General features: G+C 37.0%; 1 protein-coding gene and 1 pseudogene across 6 annotated transcripts in view; one reads left to right on the top strand and one right to left on the bottom strand.

Annotated features, from left to right (window-relative positions):
• HECW2 (HECT, C2 and WW domain containing E3 ubiquitin protein ligase 2) overlaps positions 1 to 24129 on the top strand; it is a 353828-nt gene that overhangs the window by 157074 nt on the left and 172625 nt on the right. The gene's annotated exons all lie outside the window — the stretch shown is intronic.
• Positions 17102 to 18153, bottom strand: LOC113920937 (annotated as a pseudogene).

Here is a 24129-nt window from a genome sequence, read left to right as displayed (position 1 = left end):
GAAACACTTAGCAATCTGTTGCTTTAGTAGTATGATTAAGTTCCCTAAAAAATATCTATTGAACACTTTCTTGCCCATTATATCAACTGTCAAATAAAGAATCAAAATACAACAGTTAGTTGAGCTTCCTTGTGGCAGCCTGTGGCTATTTGGTACTTCCTGGCTTTTCCTTTGCACTGGTTCTGCCCTACATGGCACAGTTAAAACGGGTCATCGGCTGGGGAGAGCTACCCAAGAATAAAAACCCCAAGGCAAAGAGGTCCATATGTTAGTTAATTCTAACTCTATTTGGTTTACAAATATTTAAGTTTCCTGCATAATAAGCACTCAGACTCCCAAATTAAATTGTTGGCCACAGAAATTTTGTTTGCTGTCTTACAGATATTTTTCTTTTTTTTGGAGGCGGGGCAGGGGGGGATCGTTCTGGGCTCCTGTCAGAAGGTACCCTGCAGTAGTTTACATTAGATACCATGAAAACCATTCCATTCAATATGCTGCACTCTATACCGTGATAAAAAGCTGTTAAATGAAAACGTTATGGAGCAGAGTGTCTCTAAGGGGGACTGAACAAAGCAAACGCAGCTCAAGTAACCCATGGTATGGAGGTGTACCATGTACATGGATGACTAAAATTTCTCACTTGGATTCTCATGTTGGACAACAGTTCCAGAGTTTCTTCGACTAAGAATAAAAAATATACTGCTGCGAACTATCCCCTCACCCAAACTAAATCCAAGGTCTATTAAATGGTCAGGTACTATGTAGTTGCTTGATTTTTGAATTTCTAATGAAAGCTTGCCATTTCTTTTTTTTTTTTTTTTCTTCAGTAACTTAAGGTTTTTATGGTAAGTTTCTCTCCTTGGGTTGCCTAGTTATTGTGGGTACTCTCTCCATGTGATGGTCCTATGAACAGTAGCTGTCCCTTGATTTAAAGTTTTATCTAGGGAATTTTGTTTTCCATTGGGAATCATGTTGGTGAAGGAAGATACATCCTCAATATTAAAACTTTTTCTCTGAGTACAAATGGATGCTCTTTAAGTGTTCGTATTTCATTTTAAAACATCTATGTATGTATATTCACACGTATTAAACATCTGTAAAAGGTGGGTTGTTACCTGACATGATATTTTGAAATGTTTGGTAAGAAGGGATGGCCCATATTTTTAGAGGTAGAGTTTTTATATTTTTATTTTTAATTTTAAATTTTTTTAAAAAAGATTTTATTTATTTATTTGAGAGAGAGAGAGATCACGAGCAGGAGCGAGGAGTAGAGGGAGAAGCAGACTCCCTGCTGAACAGGGAGCCCAGTATGGGATCCGGGGATCGTGACCTGAGCCGAAGGCAGACGCTTAACCGACTGAGCCACTGAGGCTCCCAAGGTAGTTTTTAAAGAAAAATGCCATTTAAAACTTGCTACAAGAGGATTATATTTTTGTAAAATTTCAAACAATACAATTTTTTTCCCTTTCTCCACCAAAGGTGAGAAGTGTTGATGATGGATTATATATAGCAGCACACACACATAGACACACTTGCACATATGCACACACAAATATACTTTTAAAACAAAAAAATATCATTCTAGGCATATTCTTCTGCAAATTGCTTTTGTTTTTACTTTGCAGTGTGTCTTAAACATTCATCCATCTCACTATTCATTGTTTTTAACTCCTTTATAACATTCCCTGATATGTTTGCACAGTAATTTATTTAACCATTGTCCTGTTGATGGTCATTTGGGTTGGTGCCAAGATTTGGTATTACAAACAGTGCTGCACTGCAATAAACATTTCTACATTTACAGTTTTGAGCATTTGTGTCAGCATTTCTAAAAAATTAGTTAATAGGGGCACTGCGTGGCTAAGTCGGTTAAGCATCTAACTCTTGATTTCGGCTCAGGTCATGATTTCAGGGACATGATATTGAGCCCCATATTGGGCTCCACACTCAGCTGGAGTCTCCCTCGCTCTGTGCCCCTCCCCCCACTGTGTTTTCTCTCTCTCTCTCTCAAATAAACCTTTAAAAAAATTAAAATATAAAAAATTAGTTTCTAGGCATGGAATTGCTGAGGCAAAGAATGTGCACATTTAAGAGATACTGCTAAATATCGCTCCAGAAACATATCAGTTTACTAAAATTTTCATTATTAAGCATGAAATTAAATTAGAAATTGTCCAAATGATAGGGTTACAAGTGTGCTGAGTGGTTGGGGAATATATTACAGATGAAGTTGTATACATTTTTAGGTTTCATAGAAATTTCAAATCTTTAAAGAGACACAAGATGAATATAAAATAGGAAATTATTTTAAACTTTGCATTTTGCTTTTTCTAAGAATGCAGGTCAGTGGTCAGAGAGAGGACAACAGAGTCACTACTTGGTATTGGATACGGAGGTGAGTGAAGGGTATCTTTACAGGAAGGTGCTATCTGGAAAAAGATGGTCTTTCGTCAGGTTTTCATGATTTTTAAGTAAACAACTGTGACTGGGCTTCAGTCCAAGAAGGTCTTTGTGCTAGGACAATACAGATCTTTAGGCTATGGAATAGAAGTAGAATAACAAAATTTCCTGTGCATATTTGGTTTATAAATATAACCTCTTTGAAAGCACATTTTCAGTTTCAAGTATCCCGTGCTTCTGAACTATTTCTAGGCTATCCTGTTTCAGTCAAAGGGCTTGATTTTAATACAATACACAAGCTTATCTTTTCATTCAAGAGCAAAATGCTATATCTTTTCCAGAGGTATGCCGGCATTAGTCATATACCCTACTCTCCTTCCCCCAACATGAAAATCCTTCCTCTGTCTGTCCCATTTCCTTGCTGATGTATGTAACAGCAGTGATGCACTTTCTCTGCAATGTTGGCAGCTATAATTAGGCTATCCCTTTTGGAAAGGCCTCAAGGATTCCACAGTGAAGGTTACAAAACACCAAACACTATTCACTATGATTAGAAACATTGTTGAAATTTTGAGATTTTATTCTTAGATTCATGAAAAAGCTCCTGAAAAACTAGCCTGAGGGAGGGAGCCTATTAATTTCTTATAAGACAAATTCTCCATGTTTCCAGATTCTGGCATATTTTTTATTCTAGGGGGTTCCAATTATTAATTATTCTTATAATTATATATGATACAGTACTGAGTACCCACGGTGTTAGGACCTACTCTAGGAGTTTATTTAAATCCAGAGGACTCTTTCTTATCTTGAACACTTGTCAGCATCTAATATTACTCTTCTCTTATCTAGAAAATGCCGGTAGACATGGCAGTAAGGGGCTATTGAACTCTTTGTTCAAAGATGTAATATTTTGCTGATGATTTGAATTATTCTCTTGAAAACTCATTGCGTCTACAAGTCCAAGCATCTGTCAGTCCCACTCAGGAGACTGTCTGGTTAGAACAACAACATTGATGTTCGATAGGCCTGGGTTTGAATCCCACCCTTGTTACCTATTAGTGACTTGAACTTGGGCAGGTTATGTAAATTTATAGTTTCACCATATGTCAAATGGGCACCATAACTCCTATGGGACTGGAAAAAGAAATGAATAAATGTTCATATTTTACTTGGAGGAAGAGCTTGATCATGAGTTGCTGTTCTTATAGTTGGTACTTTATTCTCAGTTTTGTGGAAACTTAAAATTGTGCTTACCTCAATTTTGTACCAGAGTATTTTTCTACTGCAGACGTTGGTAAATAAGTAGCATTAGTATCTGAAAATTTAGCCCAAAGTAGTCTGTGTGACTTTTTGAAGTTTTATTTTACCTCTTTATAACGTAAGTGTGTTTTCACATATAATTGCTTTTTAAAGATCATGAAGCATGAGAGACTAGGGACTCCGAGAAACAAACTGAGGGTTTTAGAGGGGAGGGGCGTGGAGGGATGGATGGGTTAGACCGGTGATGGGTATTAAGGAGGGCACGTACTGCATGGGGCACAGGATGTTATACAAAAACAATGAATCATGGAACACTACATTAAAAACTAATGATGTACTGTATGGTGACTAACATTAACAAAAAAAACCAAAATAAAATAAAATTTTAAAAAATCACGAATTAAATTACATCTTTAAAGTAGCCTCCAAATATTATGCTCCATATTTGGGAGCATGGGCCTGGGTGAGGAGAGGTCCCTGGAACACTAGTGCATTCTTCTGGAGTCTGCATATTCAACTTGGGAACCAGTGCCTCAAGAGGAACTCTAGAACTATCAAGGCCCAAATATAGAGATCATTTTGAGATTAAGAATGGATTTTTTTTTAAATGTTTTATTTATTTATTCATGAGAGTCAGAGACAGAGAGAGAGAGGCAGAGACAGAGGGAGAAGCAGGCTCCCCGCCCAGCAGGGAGCCTGATGCGGGGCTCGATCCCAGGGTCCTGGGATCATGACCCGAGCCAAAGGCAGACGCCTAACCATCTGAGCCACCCAGGCGCCCCAAGAATGGATTTTTGACAAAATCAGAGAGGGTGACAAACCCTAAGAGACTCTTAACCATAGTAAACAAACTGAGAGTTGCTGGAGGCGACAGGGGTGGGGAGAATAAGGTAACTGGGTGATAGACATTAAGGAGGGTACGTGATGTAATGAGCACTGGGTATCATATAAGACTATCACTGACCTCTACCTCTGAAACTAATAATACACTATATGTTAATTAACTGAATTTAAATAAATAAATAAATAAATAAAACAAAAAGAATGGATTTTTTGGCCAATACATCACCACTGATTGAAACAAAATCATGTAGTAACATTGAATTGTAAACATATGTAGGTTTGGAAGCCATACTTCTATCTCTGTTTTTAAAATTTATTTCTCCTCTATTTTTATTTTATTTTATTTTTTTTATTTCTCCTCAGAGTTAATGAAGCACCTAAATCTGTAGAATACTATGAACCTTTTATTCTAACTGCAGAGACAAGATATCAAAAATTCATAGCTGTATACAGTGGCATAGGATTGGGTGAAGAATGAGTGGTGGATAGTAAATGATATGTTTAAGAGAGAAAGATTCCACTTTGGACTGAAAGCCAAAGCTGGCTTCACAGAGGTTCATCGGGGACTTGATTAGAGTTTAAAGAATGAGTGGGACTGGATTGGTTGGGAAATGAGTCATTTAGGGGATTTCTTCTTTTCCCTTCCTATATCCAAGCTATTTCTTTTTTTTTTTTAAGATTTTATTTATTTATTTATTTGAGAGAGAGAGAGCACAAACAAGGGGAGCAGCAGGCAGAGAGAGAAGTAGACTCCTTGCTGAGCAGGGAGCCTGATGCGGGACTCAATCCCAGGACCCTGAGATCATGACCTGAGCCGAAGGCAGATGCTTAACCAACTGAGCCACCCAGGGACCCCGCCCCCCCTCCACCAAGCTATTTCTAAGTCTTAACTGCTATGTCTTTTATCAGATCCTGAAACACCAAATTTATTAAAACCTATAGCAATATCTCTTGCTTTCACAAAGACCTAGTAATTATATAACATCACCCCCTGGCTGAAGTTGTTAACATGTTTATTTAAGCTGTCATATTTTGCCAGGTATCTCTGCTTCTGTGCATGCATAATCAAAATACTTTCTCCCACTAACTCGGCCATATTGTTTGTTTTCAAAATTTTTAACTTGACTTGCCTTCTCCTTCAGATTTTGAGTTCTTCTTATCCAGCCAAGATTCTTTCCAGGCCAGTGTGTCCTCTCTCATTCATCCCATGGAGAGATACTGACTTCCCAGGCCATTTTATCCTTCTGTCCACCCCCAGCCCCTACACTTCCACTTTTTTCCCCTTCTGTGTTTCCTTCCTTCCCCTTTGCTTGCCTGAAACCACCTCCCCTTCTTAAGAAAAACTCTGCTTCCTGCTGATGTGTTTCAGGAAGGGCATGCTTTGTACAGGGTTGTTGGAGCTTTGTGGAAACTGGTCCTTATTATTATTCAGCTCCTTGTGTCACTAGTTGGCCCTGCCATAAACATCTTTGGGTGTAAGCAAGAAGGATGAGCAGGTAAAGCAGTGGTATTGGGATATTCTGTTGAGTTTTAAAGGAGACCCCACTGGAAAAGCAGTGTCTTGGCATGTATGAAGGAAATGGTAACTAAATAGGTCAGTGGAGACCCATAACCTAAAGAATTTAACTATTTCCAAGGGAAAACAAATTGTGGTGATGGAGTACCTTAATAAAAATGGGAAAAGTGCCTTGGGTGTTTACAAGTAAGGATGTGCTATGCCATTTGGTAGGAGATGAAGGACTGTTCTGTCACAATGACTTGTAAAATTGTGTAGAGGGCTAGCAAACCTGTTACATATTAGCATGTTTTTTAAAAAATAATAAAAAGAAAAAAACCACAAAACCCAAATTCACTTATGTCCTCATCCTCTGCTGGCTCCCCATCTTGCAGAAGAATTTAAGATTTGACAAACGCAGGTCTGTAGAGACCAACCGGCAGTGTATAGATGCAAGTCATCAAGATGATGTGAATGGGGTAGGTCCATAGTGGCCCCAGGAAGTGAATATCAGTAGGCTCTTCCAGAAGTGAGCGGAAGGCCCACTCTCAGAAGTGAGACTTCTCTGGTACCTGAGTCATATTAGGCACTACCTTGTGGATGCCTTCATTTGTTCTTCGAGGGCAGAAAGTAGGGACAATGTCTTTCCTCTGTCACACCAAACTGTAAGCCGCTTCCATTCTTCTATATGTGGAAGACATCACAAAGGCAGTGTTGTTTTTTGTTTTTAGAATTGGAGTCTATGCAAACTTTGGTCTCTAATACATTTGCAGGACAATGATTTGCTGCAACTGGTGGGGACATTGTCTCGGTCTTGACCAGGCCACTTTTACTCATTCTTGTTTCCTCCTTGATCTCTATAGCCATTTCAGCTTGGTCACCTCCTAAGGAAATGCCTGTAGGCAAATCTCTATGTCTAGAGATTTGGGGCATAGTTCTCCAAAAGGAGCAACAACAGGGATGCTTTTATAACTTACGTTGAACATTTAAAACTTATTCTTTAGAAGATTCAAACAATCATAGGTTGCAACCAGAAATGTATAAGAACGACTGTTTTTAGATGTTTATTTCTATCTCCTTTACTAGATAATGCAGGGAATCTTTAAAAATTACATTTCTGAACTCTTCTCCATGTAATAATTTACTATGTATTTTTTGTCATGTATATATTTTCTTTCATTACTTTGTAAACAGATCTAGGACTTAACCATATGTGTTTACCTAAAAACTGTTTTTATTGTTTAAATTAGAAGCTTTTCAATTACTTTTATGCTATAGCTTTTCTTTGTATATATATATTTTTATTGCATTTAGACATGCAAGTGTTTTTCTCCACTTCCCCCAACCCTGATCCCTGGCAACCACCATTTTACTTTCTGCCTCTGTGAATTTGCCTACTCTAGGTACATTATATAAGTGGAATCATACAAAATTTGTCTTTTTGTGCACCTAGCATAATGTCTTCAGGATTAATCCATGTTGTAGCATGTGTCAGAATTTCCTTCCTTTTGAAGACTGAATAATATTCCATTGTATGCATGTACCACATTTTGTTCATCTAATCATTCATTGATGGACATTGGTTGCTTCTACCTTTTGGCTATTGTGACTCATGCTGTTGTAAACATAGCTATACAAATACCTCTTCGGGTCCTTTTTCAGTTCTTTTGGGTATGTACCCAGAAGTGGTATTTCTGGAACATGTGGTTATTCTACGTTTAATTTTTTGAAAAATTGACCTTGTGTTTGCCGCAGTTCCACAGTCTCCGGTGTTAATTTCCACTAGCAATACATAGAGTTCTAATTTCTATGTTGTATTGTTTTGTTTTGATAATAAACATCTTAATGGGTATGAAGTGGTATCTTTTTTTTAAAAAAAATATTTTATTTATTTATTTGACAGAGAGACACAGCAAGAGAGTCTTGATTTTGGCTCAGGTCGTGATCTCTGGGTTGTGAGATCGAGCCCCGTGTCAGGCTCCACACTCAGCGTGGAGTCGGCTTGAGATTCTCTCTCCCTCTCCCTCTGCCCCTCCCCGCCACTGCTCACTTCCTGTCTCTCAAATAAATAAATTTAAAAAAAAAAACAAAAGATTGTGGATGTCATTACTTCCCCCAGGCAGCTGAAAGTGCATTCATAATACTTTCCCTGCCACGTTATAGATTAGTGCAAGCACAATTTCTGTTTTACAGCTGAGGAGATCAAGGCACAGAAAAGGATAGTAATCTAGCCCGGGTCCTTTCTAATGTGCTTAGGATTCCATGCAGCGACTTTTGCTGCTTGGTTTGAGAGGTGATCACGTAGCTGCTGTGCAGTCATGATGTGTGATAATTTGGGGGAGCACAGGGACTGCTGGCAAGAATGTAAAAATAATCCCCCCTCTAAGAATTAAGCTATAGAGGTGACATACTGATCATGCCACACAGCCTTAAAAAAACTTAGAGAGTTCTCAGGTCTTAATATCATGAAAGCAGCTGATAAAGGGCATAGATTCTGAAAACTGGTGGCCTGGATTCAAATTTTGACTTGGCCGCTTTTTCTCTGTGATGTTTGGGAAGCTACTTGACTTCTTTGAGCCTCAGGTCCTCATGAATAAAATAGGCATCATAATAGGGTCGACCTCATGGTGCTGTAGAGAAAATTATAAGGCTAATGATTATCAACTGCATACAGTACCTGACATTGGGGAAGTACTAAAAAATGTTCACTGTTATTATTCCAAACCCTGGCTGTAAGAGACCTGTTTTGAAATAGCCGAAAAGGTGATGAAAAATCAGAAGGGGTCTTGGGTAGCTGTAGAAGCTTAGAGTGAGTGGTGTGGTCCTTGAGTGTCCATCCAATCACTGTTTAGGGAAAAAATGTGCTGGCTAAGGATGAGGTCTGTGTGGTGCCAAGGGCCAGGGGCACATGTATCAGATGGTATTAGCCAGAAACCTTTAGGCATCTGAAGTCGTTCCCCTACTTCTGATGTCTGGCTACTAAGCAAACTGTGTTAATAGTTTGGCCTTCTGAGTAGTTTTCCTAGAAGGCCAGAGGATACAAGAATCAGGCCCCCTTCAAAGTTACCTTCCTCCTCAGCTAAGTCTGCCTTTCTGATTCTGACCAACTGTAGGAGCCTGACAGGATCAAACCTCTCACAGAGCCAGGAGGCAGATCCAGAATAGTGGGGATTTCACTGAGTCACAGTCTATCAAACTACATTCTCCAAGCTGTTTGTAGGTGTTATGTGATAAAAGGTTTAATCAGTTGAATCACTTCATGACACAATAGAAATCAAAAGGCTTCTGGGAGCTTTTGTATTTGCTAATGGTTGAGAACCTCTAAGAGGGAGTGGATAGTGTCTACCACATTCTACTATTTGACCAGGAGCCCTCTTTCCTAGTAACTTCCCAAAGCACGAAGGTTTCTCAACATGCATTTTAGAGCATTCTGCACTTCTAAGGAAATCTCTCTGTAAGGCTTCTCGTTAGCGCTTCCATTTGCTTGTAACAGACAATTCTGCAATATGACAATTACTTTCATGCATGGAATATTATTCAGTTAATGGTGTGAGGTCTGTGTGTCACCTTGTGTCTGGAGACAGAAACCAGACATGGGTGAAAAATGTGTCCTGAATGGTCCATAAAGTGACTAATTCATAACAGATTGCGCTTGAGTCACAATTTATGTGTACCAATCTATGCTTCACATTCTAGGAACTGTTGCTTTCCTGTTGCCTGTCAAGGTTATCCTCTAGAGAGGTTTATGCTTCTGTTCAGTTTTTCACAGGGTTGTTCCTCATTGTGGCAGTAGCCAGGTTCCAATGCTAATCTTCCTTGCCAACAGAAGTTAACTATGTAATAATCAGAGAACACTCTGTGGACAGTGATTCTTGTATCTGACCAGTAAACACATCCAGTAACCCTAACACTTTTACTTCTGCAAAACTGCCATGATAGTTTGCTTTTGGTACCCAGCAAAATTCACCTATTTCACTTTTCTAGATTTCCAGTCTTGTATATTGAAAATCATACATATGATTAATTGCTATAAATACATTAAGGAAAAAGAAAATAGGTATTTGTTGAAGGCCCATGAGTAAATGTAAGGTAGCATAGTGTGGTAGTTAAACATATGTACTCTGAAGCCAGATGTTTGGATTGAATCCTGGTTCTGCTACTAATCAGATGTGTGGCTGTGGGCATATTACACAATCTCTCTATAACTCAGTTTCACCCTCTGCAGTATGGGAATAATAATAGCAAATAAGTCAGAGAATTGATGTTAGGATTAAATTAATTAATAATTATTAAACACTTGGAACAATACATGATAGATAATACATACTATATAGTGTGTTAAATCCATATACCTAAAGGAAGTCATGAAAAAGCAAAAGCAAAAGCAAAAAAATCAGTCTTTAGGAAATGACCTTTGTGCACAATTAGAATAATAAAATAGTATTTTATTTTTATTTATGTATTTTAATTTTTGTTTATTTTATTATTTGTTTTTTTATTATGTTCAATTAGCTGTACCCTGAGATCATGACATGAGCTGAAATCAATCAGTGCTATACAAAGCTGTGAATTTCTGAATTAGCCAGCATATAATACATCATTAGTTTTTGATGTAGTGTTCAAGATCTATTTTATTTTATTTTATTTTATTTTTAAAGAGTTTGTTTATTTACTTATGAGAGAGAGAAAGAGCATGAGTGGGTGGAAGGGGCAAAAGAAGAGGGAGAAGCAGCCTCCCCACTGAGCAGGGAGCCCAACGTGGGGCTCAATGCCAGTACCCTGAGATCATGACCCGAGCCAAAGGCAGACACTTAACTGACTGAGCCACCAAGGCACCCAAAGATTTATTTATTTTAGAGAGAGAGAGAGCTCAAGGGGGAGGGTGGGGAGGGAGAGAATCTCAAGCAGACTCCGCATTGAGCACAGAGCCCATGACCTGAGTTGAAACCAAGAGTTGGACACTCAACTGACTTGTGCCACCCAGGCGCCCCTTATGTAGTTTTTAAAAGAATGTTTCTTAATAACTCAGTGCTCATAAGCTTGATTTAATTTAATTGAGGCAAATGAGGGCTTTGAATTTGATAAAAAATTATCTACTGCTGCTAGTTTTCAATGAAATAGTAAGTTGCTAAATGATATTCCCAAAGTAACATTAAGGAAAACAGATGCTCTAATTTGGCATATTTTTCTCTCACATACATCACACTCTACACACACCTCAGTGGTCTCTTCTCTGCTTATTAACTATATGCTGAGATGCAGCCAAAGATCCGGATCCCTGGGAACATGTAAGCATATTCTCAGGGGTGTACCTTTCATAAGAAGTTTTTTTGTGTTTTTGTTCCAGGGATAATCCCCCTAAAGAATTTAAACGTATTTTGACTCATTAGGACCCTCAGTGTATAGCATTTGTGCCTATAATGTTGCTGTCACTGAGTAATCCTGCTTTCATTGTTGGAGCCTATGAGAAAAGACAAAAGGTAGGTTTAATTTGTAAATAATATTCTTGTGCCAAGAGAGGGCCAAAACCAAGGATTTCACAGTAGTTTTGATAGTGAAAAATGAGCAGAACTGAGTTATCTAGCATCATGCATTGTTTTCATAATTAACTCAAAAAAAACTTTGCTGTTAGTAGTCAGTGTTGTAAAATCTCCTTATAGTTCCAGCAAAACACCAGTATCAATTGCAGTAAATGAGCATTGTTAATTAGAATTTTATTTATTTTTCAGTTTTGCTTGTAATTAATGCATTTTTTTGTCTTATGTATTTGTTTAGTACTATTGGTATTCAGTTATGTATTTGTGTGTATACAATATTATGGTAAAAATGGCTTATTTATCTGAGGGACTATGCCAGAATTTTTTTCCCCTTTATGGAAGGGATCCGTTCATTAGTCAAATTCAAAAAACACTGTCTAGGAAGGAGATGGTCTTGGCCCTGCTTGAAAAGAGACTCAGAAACAGAAGGTCAAGGAGATTTTTCCCCTTTTCTAACTTGCAGTGCTGGGGTGCCCAGCTTATCAGCCGACATAATCAGAGCTGTACCCTGAGATCATGACCTGAGCTGAAATCAGTCAGTGCTGTACAAAGCAGATTCAGACAGGCAGTCTGTTTCTTTATATTGCTCTCAATTTCTCTGTTCCTTTTGCATCTTCATATGTTCTCTTCTATCACCTTGCTGCTCCTCAAGCAATTTCTAGCAAGCTTCTGCATTAGGGTCTTTGCACATTGGTTCTCTGTGCCTGGGATGCAGAGGTTAACTCCCCAAACTTTACTCAATTCTTCGCTCCAGTGTCACCTTCTGAAGGAAGCCTGTCTTGCTTTCCTATTCTTGAGACCCTTTACCTGCTCTACTGTTTTTCCCCAAACACTTATCACTTTCCATTACACTCTGCCATTTACTTATGTGTTTTATTTATTGTCTATCTCCCCCTTCCTTCTTCTGCTAGAATGTAAGCTCCATAAGGACAGGAGTTTTTTTATTTGTTTAGTTCACTATTATATCCCAAGGGCTTAGAATTATTCCTGGCACAAAGCAGGCACTCATTAAATAACTGTTGAATAGTTTTGTCATTTTACTTTCTTCTTAGTTCACTTCATTAATTTATAGCCTATGTTTCTTGTTTCTAAACAGTTTGAAGGACAGGGGTGGAGATGGCAACATTTGTATATATTAGTAGGAGGAAGTTCAGGATACCTAGCTCTGCACTGTCCTGACATTTTATTACATTAAATGAGGCATTTTCCACTAAATGAAACATACTCAGTAGATATTTACAAACTTCCAATCTGTTTAGTTTCCTTTGGACTATTTTGGAATAAGTAATTAAGAAAACAAAACTCATCTACTATAGCAGTTATAATCCAGGTAAGTCACAGTCCAGTAGAATACTTTGCAGTAGTTTTGTACTTGACTGTTTGAAGAGCACTTTGGAAAAAATTTCTTTGTACGTTTTTTTCGACAACCTTGACTGGGCTGACAGGTATTTTCAGTTCCTTCACTGAAGTTGCAGAGAAGTTAAAGAATTAGTCCCAGATCATGAAAACGATCTAACGATCTTCTAAGACCTGAAACCTAGGTCTTTAGAGTCCTACCTAGGTGAGCAGAATGCTTTTTATAGCCAGTTATGACATCAGATTATAGGCCAATTAATGGAGAGGGATGATTAAGGATACAGGATCTCAAGAAGGCATCTTACAGGATGAAACATTAATTTCTCTCTACTGAGATCATATTAAAAGATGCTTTAATATTCCCATTTTCATTGGTCTATTGAATACTTTCCATTAAGTAACTTTAGCTTTTATATTCTGATTAAGTAAATGAGCTGTTTGTAAGGCAGAGAAAGCTTTTACATCTTAATGAGATTACATTGTGATTTACTGCATATGGGATACAGAAACCTTCAAAAGGTGACTCAGGAGATTTATTGTTAATGTCATGAAGTTACTGAGAAATGGAGAGAAGAATAAAATAGATTAAACATAGGTATTTAGAATAAGTGATTAATATTTTATAAAGCATACAAAAATTAGTCAACTGGCAGTTTAGTTTAGTTTTTGTTGTTATTTATTTATTTATTTATTTATTTAAGATTTATTTATTTATTTTAGTGGGGAGGGGCAGAGGGAAAGGGAGAGAAATCCTCAAGCAGACTCCCTGCTGAGTGTGGAGCCATACACGGGGCTCAATCCCAGGACCCTGAGATCATGACCTGAGGTGAAATCAGGAGTTGGACACCCAACTGACTAATCCACCCAGGTGCCCCTGTTTTTTTTTTTTTTTTTTTTTTTAATCTTACTCAGGATATTGTAATGAAGAACTGTGAAAAGTCCTAGGGAGAGAATTGTAAGCATTGTTTTCATCATTTCGTTATGTAAATACTCATAAATTTGTGTTCTCTTGTTTGTTTTCCCATAACCCTAATAAGTAATTTCACATTCTGTGATTTTTCCTGCCACCTTTTGATTTTTTTTTTTTTTTTTTTTAATGTAGCCATTGCTTCCTCTGGCCTGTGAGAGTTGGGACCAAACCTGAATCATTTTTGTGTCCCCAGGATCCAGCATGTATTTGGCCCATGGAAGGGGCTCAATGCATGTTCACTATCAAGTGAATGAGTAAGCATAACAAGGAGTCCTTCAGTTGGGGAGATCTAGATTTCGTTTCTTTTTGGTTTTGCACAGATGGAAGTACTAGGAGATAGAACATCTGACTCTAGAGTGGAGCAGACACTAAGCCAGTTGCTGTATACACATTGCCTCATCTGATCCTCAACAACCCGTGGATGTTGTATGATTTCCATCCCCGTCTTAAAGATGAGGAATGAATGTAGGGCACAGAGTTGCTTGCCCAAAGTCACACAGTAAACAGGTAATAGAACAGGATTTGCATACAGGGAATATATTTAATCACTGTACTATATTGCTTTACCTTTTTGCTATAAAGCAGAAGAGAGTATAGTTTCCGTGTTCACTTATTAAAGATTTGCAATGAGGGGCACCTGGCTGGCTTCGTCAGAGGAGCATGCATCTCTTGATCATGGGTTTGTGAGTTCTAGCCCCATGTTGGGTGTAGACATTACTAAAAAAAAGTAAAAACTAAAAAAAAAAAAAGATTTGCAATGAATGGTATACATATAGTGTGAAAGTTCGCCACTGAATGATTTAGTCTTATTGGTTGAAATGTTCCCCTTCCATTTTACACCTACCTCTGTGTAGCTTTCAGCTTCAATATTTGACTGTCACTGCCCCCACTAAGGTCATTAGGGACCTCATCACTGCTAAATGTGAAGGACATTTTTAGGCTTTATCCTCTAATCTTTCAGAATTTTTTGCTGTTGATCTCAGTTTCCTTCTTGAAAATGTATATTTTTTTTGGCTTTACATCAGACCATTTTCTCCCAATTACCTGCATACATTTATTTCTGCTTTGTCCTCTGCTTTCTTTCCTTCCACTTTAAATCCTGGCATTCTCCAGGTTTTTATCCTAGATCATTTTCTTCTAATTTTTCTCTTGGCACATTCTGAGCAAGCCATCCATCCCCATGGCCTCAGCTAATACCCATAGGGTTAAATCTCCAATTTTAATTATTTCTGGGTGCCATCATTGTATTTCCAGTGTTGACTTGACAACTACACCTGGATGGGCCCCATACTTCTCAGACTCATTATAACCCAAACCAAACTTGAACAGACCCTCCATCCTGTAACCAACTCACCTCTTCTTTTCTTTAATGTTGCTGGTGGCAGTTACCTACATGGAGATTTGAGACTTATTCTTAAAGTTTCTTCATCACTTCTACCCAACTGGCCTGGTCAGTTCACCTCTTCAACATCTATTTCTACCCTCACTGCCTCTGCTTTTATTCAGATACTTGTCATCTGTTCCCTAACTTCGGAGCACACTCCTGACTGATGTTTTGCTGCAGTCTTTTCCTGCTGCAGTTCATCCTCTGTATTCTCACCACAATCATTTGTCTTATAAAATACAGTTTTATCCCGGATTATGAAAATTAAGCTCAGTGAAAAACATGGAAAATACAGGGAATAGAAAGAATAAAATTAAAATTACTTATAGTCCTACTACCATCTCCAATATAATTTTTACCAATATTGAAACCAATACATTTTTTTTATAGTACAGCCTGATCAGCTCAGCTACCCCTGTTTAAAACCATCAGTGTGAAGCAAGATGGAAGCGCAGTTTCTACTGGAATCAGTTGCTGTAGATATTTTTTTAAAAGGCAGGTTATTTATAAATAATGCAGGCAAACTAGGGCATCTATTGCTATCAGATGGAGAACACAACCCTTCATCAACTTGTACAGACTCTCACTCCCTTCTTTTTGTGGTTCATAAAATTTGTCTTGACTACAGTGATTTGCAAAATTTGAAAATGTCTCTAGTTTCTAATTTTATTTAAAAATAGTTATGTTAAAAACTGAGGATTGCTGGAGGGGAAGTGGGTGGGGGAATGGGCTAAATGGGTGATGGGTGTTAAAGAGGGCACTTGTTGGGATGAGCACTGGATGTTATATGTAAGTGATGAATCACTAAATTCTACTCCTGGAAACAGTACTGCACTGTATGTTAACTAATTTGAATTTAAATAAAAAATAGTTGTGTTAAAATAATTTTAAATAATTTTAAAATTATTTTATTATTAAACTGAGTAATATTCCATTGCACATATATGCTACATCTTCTTTATCCATTCATCAGTTGATGGATATTTGAGCTGTTTCTATAATTTGGCTATTGTAGATAAAGCTGCTATAAACATATTTGAATAACCATGTAACAAAGGTCTTTATTAGTTTAAATGATATAGTCACATGGATCAAAACTTTTTTAAATGAAAAAAGATATAGATTGAAAAGTCTCCCTTCAACCTCTCCTACATTTCCAGATTTCTCCCTTTCCCTTCAACAAGTAACAATACTTATTACTTTCAGGCTTATCCTTTCAGATTTTCCACATATATGTGGATGGATATATATTCTGTGTGTGTGTGTGTGTGTGTGTGTGTGTGTGTGTGTGTATACATACATACAAGCAAGTGCAAATATATACATATTTTTAAATTGTGCTTCCTCAATTTTCTATAAAAAATAGCAAAATATGTATATTCTTCTATACCTTGATTGTTTCGCTTAATATATTTTTTTAGATTTTTCCATGTCAATATTTAGAAAGAGCCTATTCTTTCTCTGTTGAATGGTCTTGGCGCCCTTATTGAAAATGAATTGACCATAGATGTATGGGTTTATTTCTGTACTTTCAATTCTATTCCGTTGTTCTGTACATCTATCCTGATATCAGTACCCACACTGTTTTGATTATTGTAGCTTTGTAGTAAATTTTTTTTCCCCAAATGTGATGGGTTTATTTTATTTTACTCTGATGTAAAACCAAAGATTACACTACCGCACAGAGACCAATATATTAAAAGGTCATGAAAAAGTGGTGTGGGACATGCAGGACGTGATGTACAAACTGGAGGATCGGGTCATTTCCTTTGTAACATGACACTACATTGTTGCTGAGGAACACATTTAAAATAACACTGCGGAACTCATCTGAGATGTGGCACAAACATGACAACTTCCAGGCATGCCTTTAAGTACCTCCCTTAGGATGGACTTGCGATCTCTAGACTTCAGTGTGGGGAGGATTACAATTCTTTGGAAGAATAAAAAGTTCACACTTTTGAAATTTCACAGAATTTTAACGCCAAAACATAGTGGGTTCTCTTCACCTCCAGGGACAAATCGGATGCTTTACTCAAAACCACATTAAGCTTCTAGTTCAAATCCCAACCCAAACTTGTGACCTCCTGCGTTGAAGTTCTTTCCATCGATTAAGCTGACACCAGGTCGAAGGGTCTGAGTATAACCCAGTCCAATCAGGCTGGCATTATTTACTTTAGCAGATAGAGAAGTTCTACAATCCAGCTTGTATTTAGTAGTGATGCCAAAATGGGTATTGTTACTGCCAGCCGTCCAAGCAAGGTTTATTTACGTTTCAGTCTTCTTGTTAACCTTCTGGTAGATAGACCCTCCAAATTCAGTGCCATCATTCACATGAGTGTGCAGCTGGAAGTCTGCAGCCTTATAACCCAGGGCGAAATTATTTTGTGACAGTTTGGATTTGGCTGTGTCAAAACTCATCTGATAGCCAGCAAGCCAACCCTCAAAGGCTAACACGGCCCAGCCATAGATGGTTGGTCCAGAAAAATCTATATTAACATTACTGCCAAGACTGAAACAATCCCGCTTATAAGAGGCCTTCAGTTTTCCACTCCTCTTTACTGTGTTCGGTACAAATATGGTATCAAGAGTCAGTTTCAACCCTTCAGCCAACTTATTCTCCAAAGAGATTTCTGTTCTGAGAGTATTGTCTGTGTTCCATTTCTGGGTGAGGGTAAGTCCATAGTTAACAGACCTTATATTTGGTCTCTAGGTTGCCTGACGCTTTCCCTGTATCAGTGTAAGCATGACCAGAAGTAGAAAATTCCACTCCACTACAGGACTTGGTTCTCAGATCTATTTTAACCATGCCAAATCCATATCCTTTATTGAAGACATCCTTGGCGGCCTTTCCTAGGTCACAGTAAGTCGGTGTGTTACACATATCTCCAACCAGAGGGCCTGTCTCCGTTCCGCCAGGGCAACGCTGAAGGTCTTCTCTGTAGTAAATTTTTCAATCAGGATATGTGTACCTTCCCACTTTTTTTTTTTTAAAGATTGTTTTGGCTATTTGGGTCCCCTTGCAATTTCATATAAACTTGAAAATCAGCTTTTACATTTCTGCAAAAAAAAAAAAAGGCCATTGGAATTCTGATAGTGATTGCATTGAAATCTATAGATTGTTTTGGGTAGTACTGACATCTTAAAAATCTTAAATGTTCAATTCATGAATATAAGACGTCTTTCCATTTACTTAGGTCATCTTTAATTTCTTTAAACAATATTTAGTAGATTTCTGTGTACAAGTCTTTCTACTTGGTTAAATTTATTCCTGGATATTTTATTCTTTTAGATGCTGTTGTAGGTGGAATTGCTTTCTTAATTCCCCTTTTGGATATTTATTGCTGGTGTATAGAAATACACCTGATTTTTGAGTCTTGAGCTTGCATCCTACAACTTTGATGAATTCATTTATTAGTTCTAATAGTTTTTTTGTAGATTCTTTAGGATTTTCTTTTCTTTTTCTTTTTTAAGATTTATTTCAGTTAGAGAGAGAGAGAGCACCTGAGTGGGAGGAGAGGCAGAGGGACAGGGAGAGAAGCAGACTTCCCGCTGAGCACAGAGCCAGGTGCGGGACTCAATTCCACAACCCTGAGATCATGACCTGAGCCGAACTCAAGAGTCTTGACACCCAACCAACGGAGCCACCCAGGTGCCCCCTTTAGGATTTTCTATATAAGATTGTGTCAACTATATACAGAAAATTTTACTTCTTTTTAAATTTGAATAAATTTTATTTCCTTTTCTTGCCTCATTGATCTGGCTAGAATTTTCAGTACAATGTTGTAGAAGAGTCAAAAGCAGACATCTCTGTATCATTCCTGGTCTTAGGGTGAAGGTTCTCAGTCTTCAACCATTAAGTATGATGTTAGCTGTGGGTTTTTCTTTTTTCTTTAAGTTTTGATGTAAATTCCAGTTAGTTAACATATAGTGTAATATTAGTTTCAGGTGTACAATATGGTGATTCAACACTTCCATACATCACCCAGTGCTCATCAAAACAAGTGCCCTCCTTAATCCCCATCACCTATTTAACCCAACCCCATGACCTCTCCTCTGGTAACCATCAGTTTGTTTTCTATAGTTAAGACTCTCTTTCTTGGTTTGCCTCTCTCTCTCTTTTTTACCCCTATGTTTTGTTTTGTTTCTTAAATTCCACATGAGTGAAATCTTATGGTATTTGTCTTTCACTGACTGACTTATTTCACTTCGCATAATCCTCTCTAGCTCCATCCATGTTTTTTCAAATGGCAAGATTTCATTCTTTTTATGGCTGGGTAATATTCCATTGCACATATATGCTACATCTTCTTTATCCACTCATCAGTTGATGGATATTTGAGCTGTTTCTATAATTTGGCTATTGTAGATAAAGCTGCTACAAACATTGGGGTGCATGTACCCCTTTTAATTCATGTTTTTATATTCTTTGAGTAAATACCTAGCAGTGTAATTGCTGGATCATAGGGTGGTTCTATTTTTAACATTTTGAGGAACCTCCATACTGTTTTCCACAGTGGCTGCAACTGTTTGCATTCCCACCAACAGTATAAGAAGGTTCCCCTTTCTCTGCATCCTCACCAATACCTGTTGTTTTCTGTGTTGTTGATTTTAGCTATTCTGACAGGTGTGAGGTGATAGATATCTCATTGTAGTTTTAATTTGTATTTTCCAAAAAATGAATAATCCAATTAAAAAATGAGCAGAAAACATGAATAGATATTTTTCCAAAGAAGACATTCAGATGGTCAGCAGACACATGAAAAGATACTCAACATCACTCATCATCAGATTTTTCTTTTTTATGAGTGGCTGTGTATTTTTTAATATCATTATGAACTCATGTGTTTAAAAAATTTTGTACTTATTTTAATGAGTTACGTGGTTTTTTAAATACCAAACTGTACCATTTAGGCCAATGGAAAAACTATATAAGGAGGTATTTTAAGAGCAGTTTTATATTTTATCCCTGATACCTCCACGCTGAATCCTCATTTTCTTCAGGTAACCATTCGTGGTGGCTTTTTCTTTATCGTCCCCATGTTTGTTTGTTTTTCATAAATAAAAGCAAATGTGTGTGTGTGTGTGTGTGTGTGTGTGTGTGTGTGTGTGTAGCATACTATATCATTGTGTATACTATTTTGGCCCTGTACAATGGCAGTTTAAATGACTTGGCCAAGTTGACAAAAAGATGACATAGCAAGGTCCAGATGTATACTCAGCAATCTGACTCCTGAGCTTGGGCTCTAATGGCCTGCTATACTTACGGCAGTCCCATTGACTCACAACCCAATAAAGACCCAAAAGGAGGGTTTTGTGATTTTTGCTACTCTCAGAGTAATGAGTGAAAAAGTAATCTGAACACAGTATTAGCAATGGAACTTGGTTTTCAAATAATTGTAAAAATGCTGTGTGAGAATGCATCAGAATACACTCGTACCAAAAAAAGAGAGAAAAGCTTCTTGGTTTTCTTTCCTTTTTTCTTTTTTATATTTCAATAGTTTAGTTGATCCACATTTTCTACTTTTGATTTAGCAGTATTGATTTAATCTGCTGGCAAGAAATGGGGAGAAAAGCTTATTCTAAGCCCTTTCAGATATAATATTTGTTATTGCATGATCATTTTGTAAAACGGAAGCTTTGCCTCATTCATGAATTAATTGTTTTGAGGCCATTTCAGGAAAATCTGCAGTCTGCATGCAGGTAAATTTTAGTACTTTAGATTAAGACTACTAGTCTTTATAGTAGAAAGCCTTAAGCAGATAAAGAATTAAAAGGAACTGTAATATAATTTGCCTTTTAGCTTATATTTGAAACTCTTTTTGTCTCTCTTCAGGAGTTGTAGAATTTACTCGTTGTTTATCACTAAAAGTCTAAGCTACTTTTCTTTGGCACTAACTAGTATACAGCTTCAACTAACTTGGTTTCTTTTTGATTTAGAGATTAATGTTAAAACTTCCTTGGCCTGCCAGTGAAATTTGAGCATCATCAGTGGTCTTTATAGACTTTGTAATTCTTTTCTGTTTTTTTCCCTAAAGAATGAAAAATTATTTTATGTTTTGTTATCAGATTCTTTTTTTTTTTACTTCTCACTATAACGAGTTTACTTAGATGTGGCTTATGTCTGTTCCACTTTTAGTATGTCTTCAAGTTTTTGTTTTAGCAGTCTCTCCTGAATACGTAAATTTGGATACCAGTAAGTTATGAAGTGCTTCACTCTTATGATGTTTAAGGCAGTTTGTGGGAAATAAAAACTAAGATAGAGAATCAGTTTTTATTTATTTAATCAAAAACATGTATCAGATATTTTCCAAAATTAGATGATTGTTAGCAGTATGAAGATTAATAAAGTATGGTTATTATCCTCAAAGAATATAGACTGATATTGGGAATAAGATATGACAGTGTTTCCAAGTGGACCAGATTTTTTTAAAGATTTTATTTATTTATTTAGAGAGAGAGACAGAGCGTGTGAGAGCAGGGTTGGGGGGGGAGGGCAAAGGGAGAGGGAGAGAGAATTCCAGGCAGACTCCTAACCCAGTGGTGAGCCCCTGTGGGGCTTTATCCCATGACCCTAAGATCATGACCCTGAGAACATGACCCAAGAGGAAATCGAGCTGGGGGCTTAACCCAGGTGCCCCTGAATCAAATTTTTTAACATTGAAGTAAGAGGACAAGATTTTAAAAAGAGCATATGTGAAAGTACTTTGCATAGTAGCTGATGTATAAAGACACAGAAAGGGTATTTTTGCTTTTTAAAAATTGAGGTATAATTGACATACTAATTTTATATTTGTGTTTGATTTATATTGATGTCATAAACCCATTTAGAACAGGTTTCTTTGGGTTGATGACTATTGAGCACTTGAAGTTTTGAATATAATTTTAAACTCAGTCAGGGTCAAACTACTTTTCATGTGACACTTTTTTGATTCAGATTTTTTTCTTACTATTCCTTTATCAGATGTATCTTGAATCTATGTTTTGTCCCCCAGAGGTGTCATTATGATGAATGATACTTGTGATTTTTAGCATCTTGAGACATTGATAATATGTGGTTAGCTACAAGGTCACATTTTGGCAGCTCCGTTTGACAAATAAAAACTTCTTTTGAATGAATACTTTAATACAAGCAATATTTTCCCATGTCAGAATAGGTTATTATTAAATATAGATTAGAAAGGAGAATACAGAGCCTACAGAAAGATAGGAAAGAGATGCCAAACTGAGTTTTTTCCTGTATTACTGTTTCTATATTTTTCTGTCACATGAAGCCAGATTGAAGCCTCTCTTTTCTTATTATTAATGTAGGATAAGTTCATTAGAGACAAATTGGAAAATATGGAACAATATAAGAAACACTTAGGTCTTCTGCCAAACAGTAATTACTATAAACATTTTAGTGTGTTCCTTTTACAACTTTATTTTCATAAATATTATGTGTGTTTTGAAAAAAAATTTTTGAGTATAGTTGACACACAATGTTTACATTAGTCTCAGGTGTACATCAAAGTGATTCAGCTTCTCTAGATGTCCAGCTTTGCACAGAACAAGTGTAGCTCCCATCTGTCACCATATAACGCTGTTACAATATCATTGACTATATTCCCTGCACTGTGCTTTTTATTCCCATGACTTATTCAGTCCATAACTGGAAGCCTGTATGTATGTCTTCACTCATTTTGCCCAGCAACTCATCCCTCTAACAACCATTAATTTGTTCTCTGTATTTATAGGTCTGATTCTGCTTTTTTGTATGTTTGCTTATTCATTTCTTTTGTTTTTTAGATTCCACATATGAGAGAAATCATGTGGTATTCATCTTTCTCAGTCTGACTTATTTGACTTAGCATAATACCCTCTAGATCCATCCATGTTGTGACAGATGGCAACATCTCATCCTTTTTATGGCTGTGTAATGTGTGTGTGTGTGTGTGTGTGTGTGTACCTACAGCTTCCTTACCCATTCATCTGTCAGGGGATACTTAGATTGCTTCCATATCTTAGCTATTGTAAATAATGTTCCAATAAACATAGGGATGCATATAGCTTTTTAAATTAGTGTCTTCATTTTCTTTGGGTAGATACCCAGTAGTGGAATTATTGGATCATATGGTATTTCTATTTTTAATTTTTTGAGGCACCTCCATACTGTGTTCCACAAAAACTGTTAAAATGTCTATACTACCCAAAGCTATCTACAGCTTCAGTGCAATCCCTATCAAAATACCAACAACATTTTTCACAGAATTAGAACAAATAATCCTAAAATTTATATGGAACCACAAAAGACCCCAAATAGCCAAAGCAGCCTTGAGAAAGAAAAACAAAACTGTAGGTATCACAATTCCAGATTTCAAGATATATTACAAAGCTATAGTAATCAAAACATTATGGTACTGGCACAAAAATAGACACACAGGTCAATGGAACAGAATAGAGAGTGCAGAAATAATCCCATGCTTATATGGCAAATTAATTTATGACAAAGAAGGCAAGAATATACAATGGGGAAAAGTCAGTCTCTTCAATAAATGAAGTTGGGAAAATTGGATAGCTACATGCAAAAGAATGAAACTGGACCACTTTCCAACACCATATGCAAAAATAAACTCAAAATGGACTAAAGACCTAAATGTGAGATCTGAAACCATAAAAATCCTAGAAGAGAGCACAGGCAGTAATTTTTCTGACATCGGCTGTAGCAACATTTTTCTAGATATGTCTCTTTTTTTTCCTTTTATATTTTTTTATTATGTTATGTTAGTCACCATACATTACATCATTAGTTTTTGATGTAGTGTTCCATGATTCATTGTTTGTGCATAACACCCAGTGCTCCATGCAGAGCATGCCCTCTTTAATACCCATCACCAGGCTAACC

Source organism: Zalophus californianus, chromosome 3, assembly GCF_009762305.2.
Source record: "Zalophus californianus isolate mZalCal1 chromosome 3, mZalCal1.pri.v2, whole genome shotgun sequence".
Classification (NCBI taxonomy): domain Eukaryota; kingdom Metazoa; phylum Chordata; class Mammalia; order Carnivora; family Otariidae; genus Zalophus; species Zalophus californianus.
This window is presented reverse-complemented; position numbering and strand designations above follow the sequence as displayed.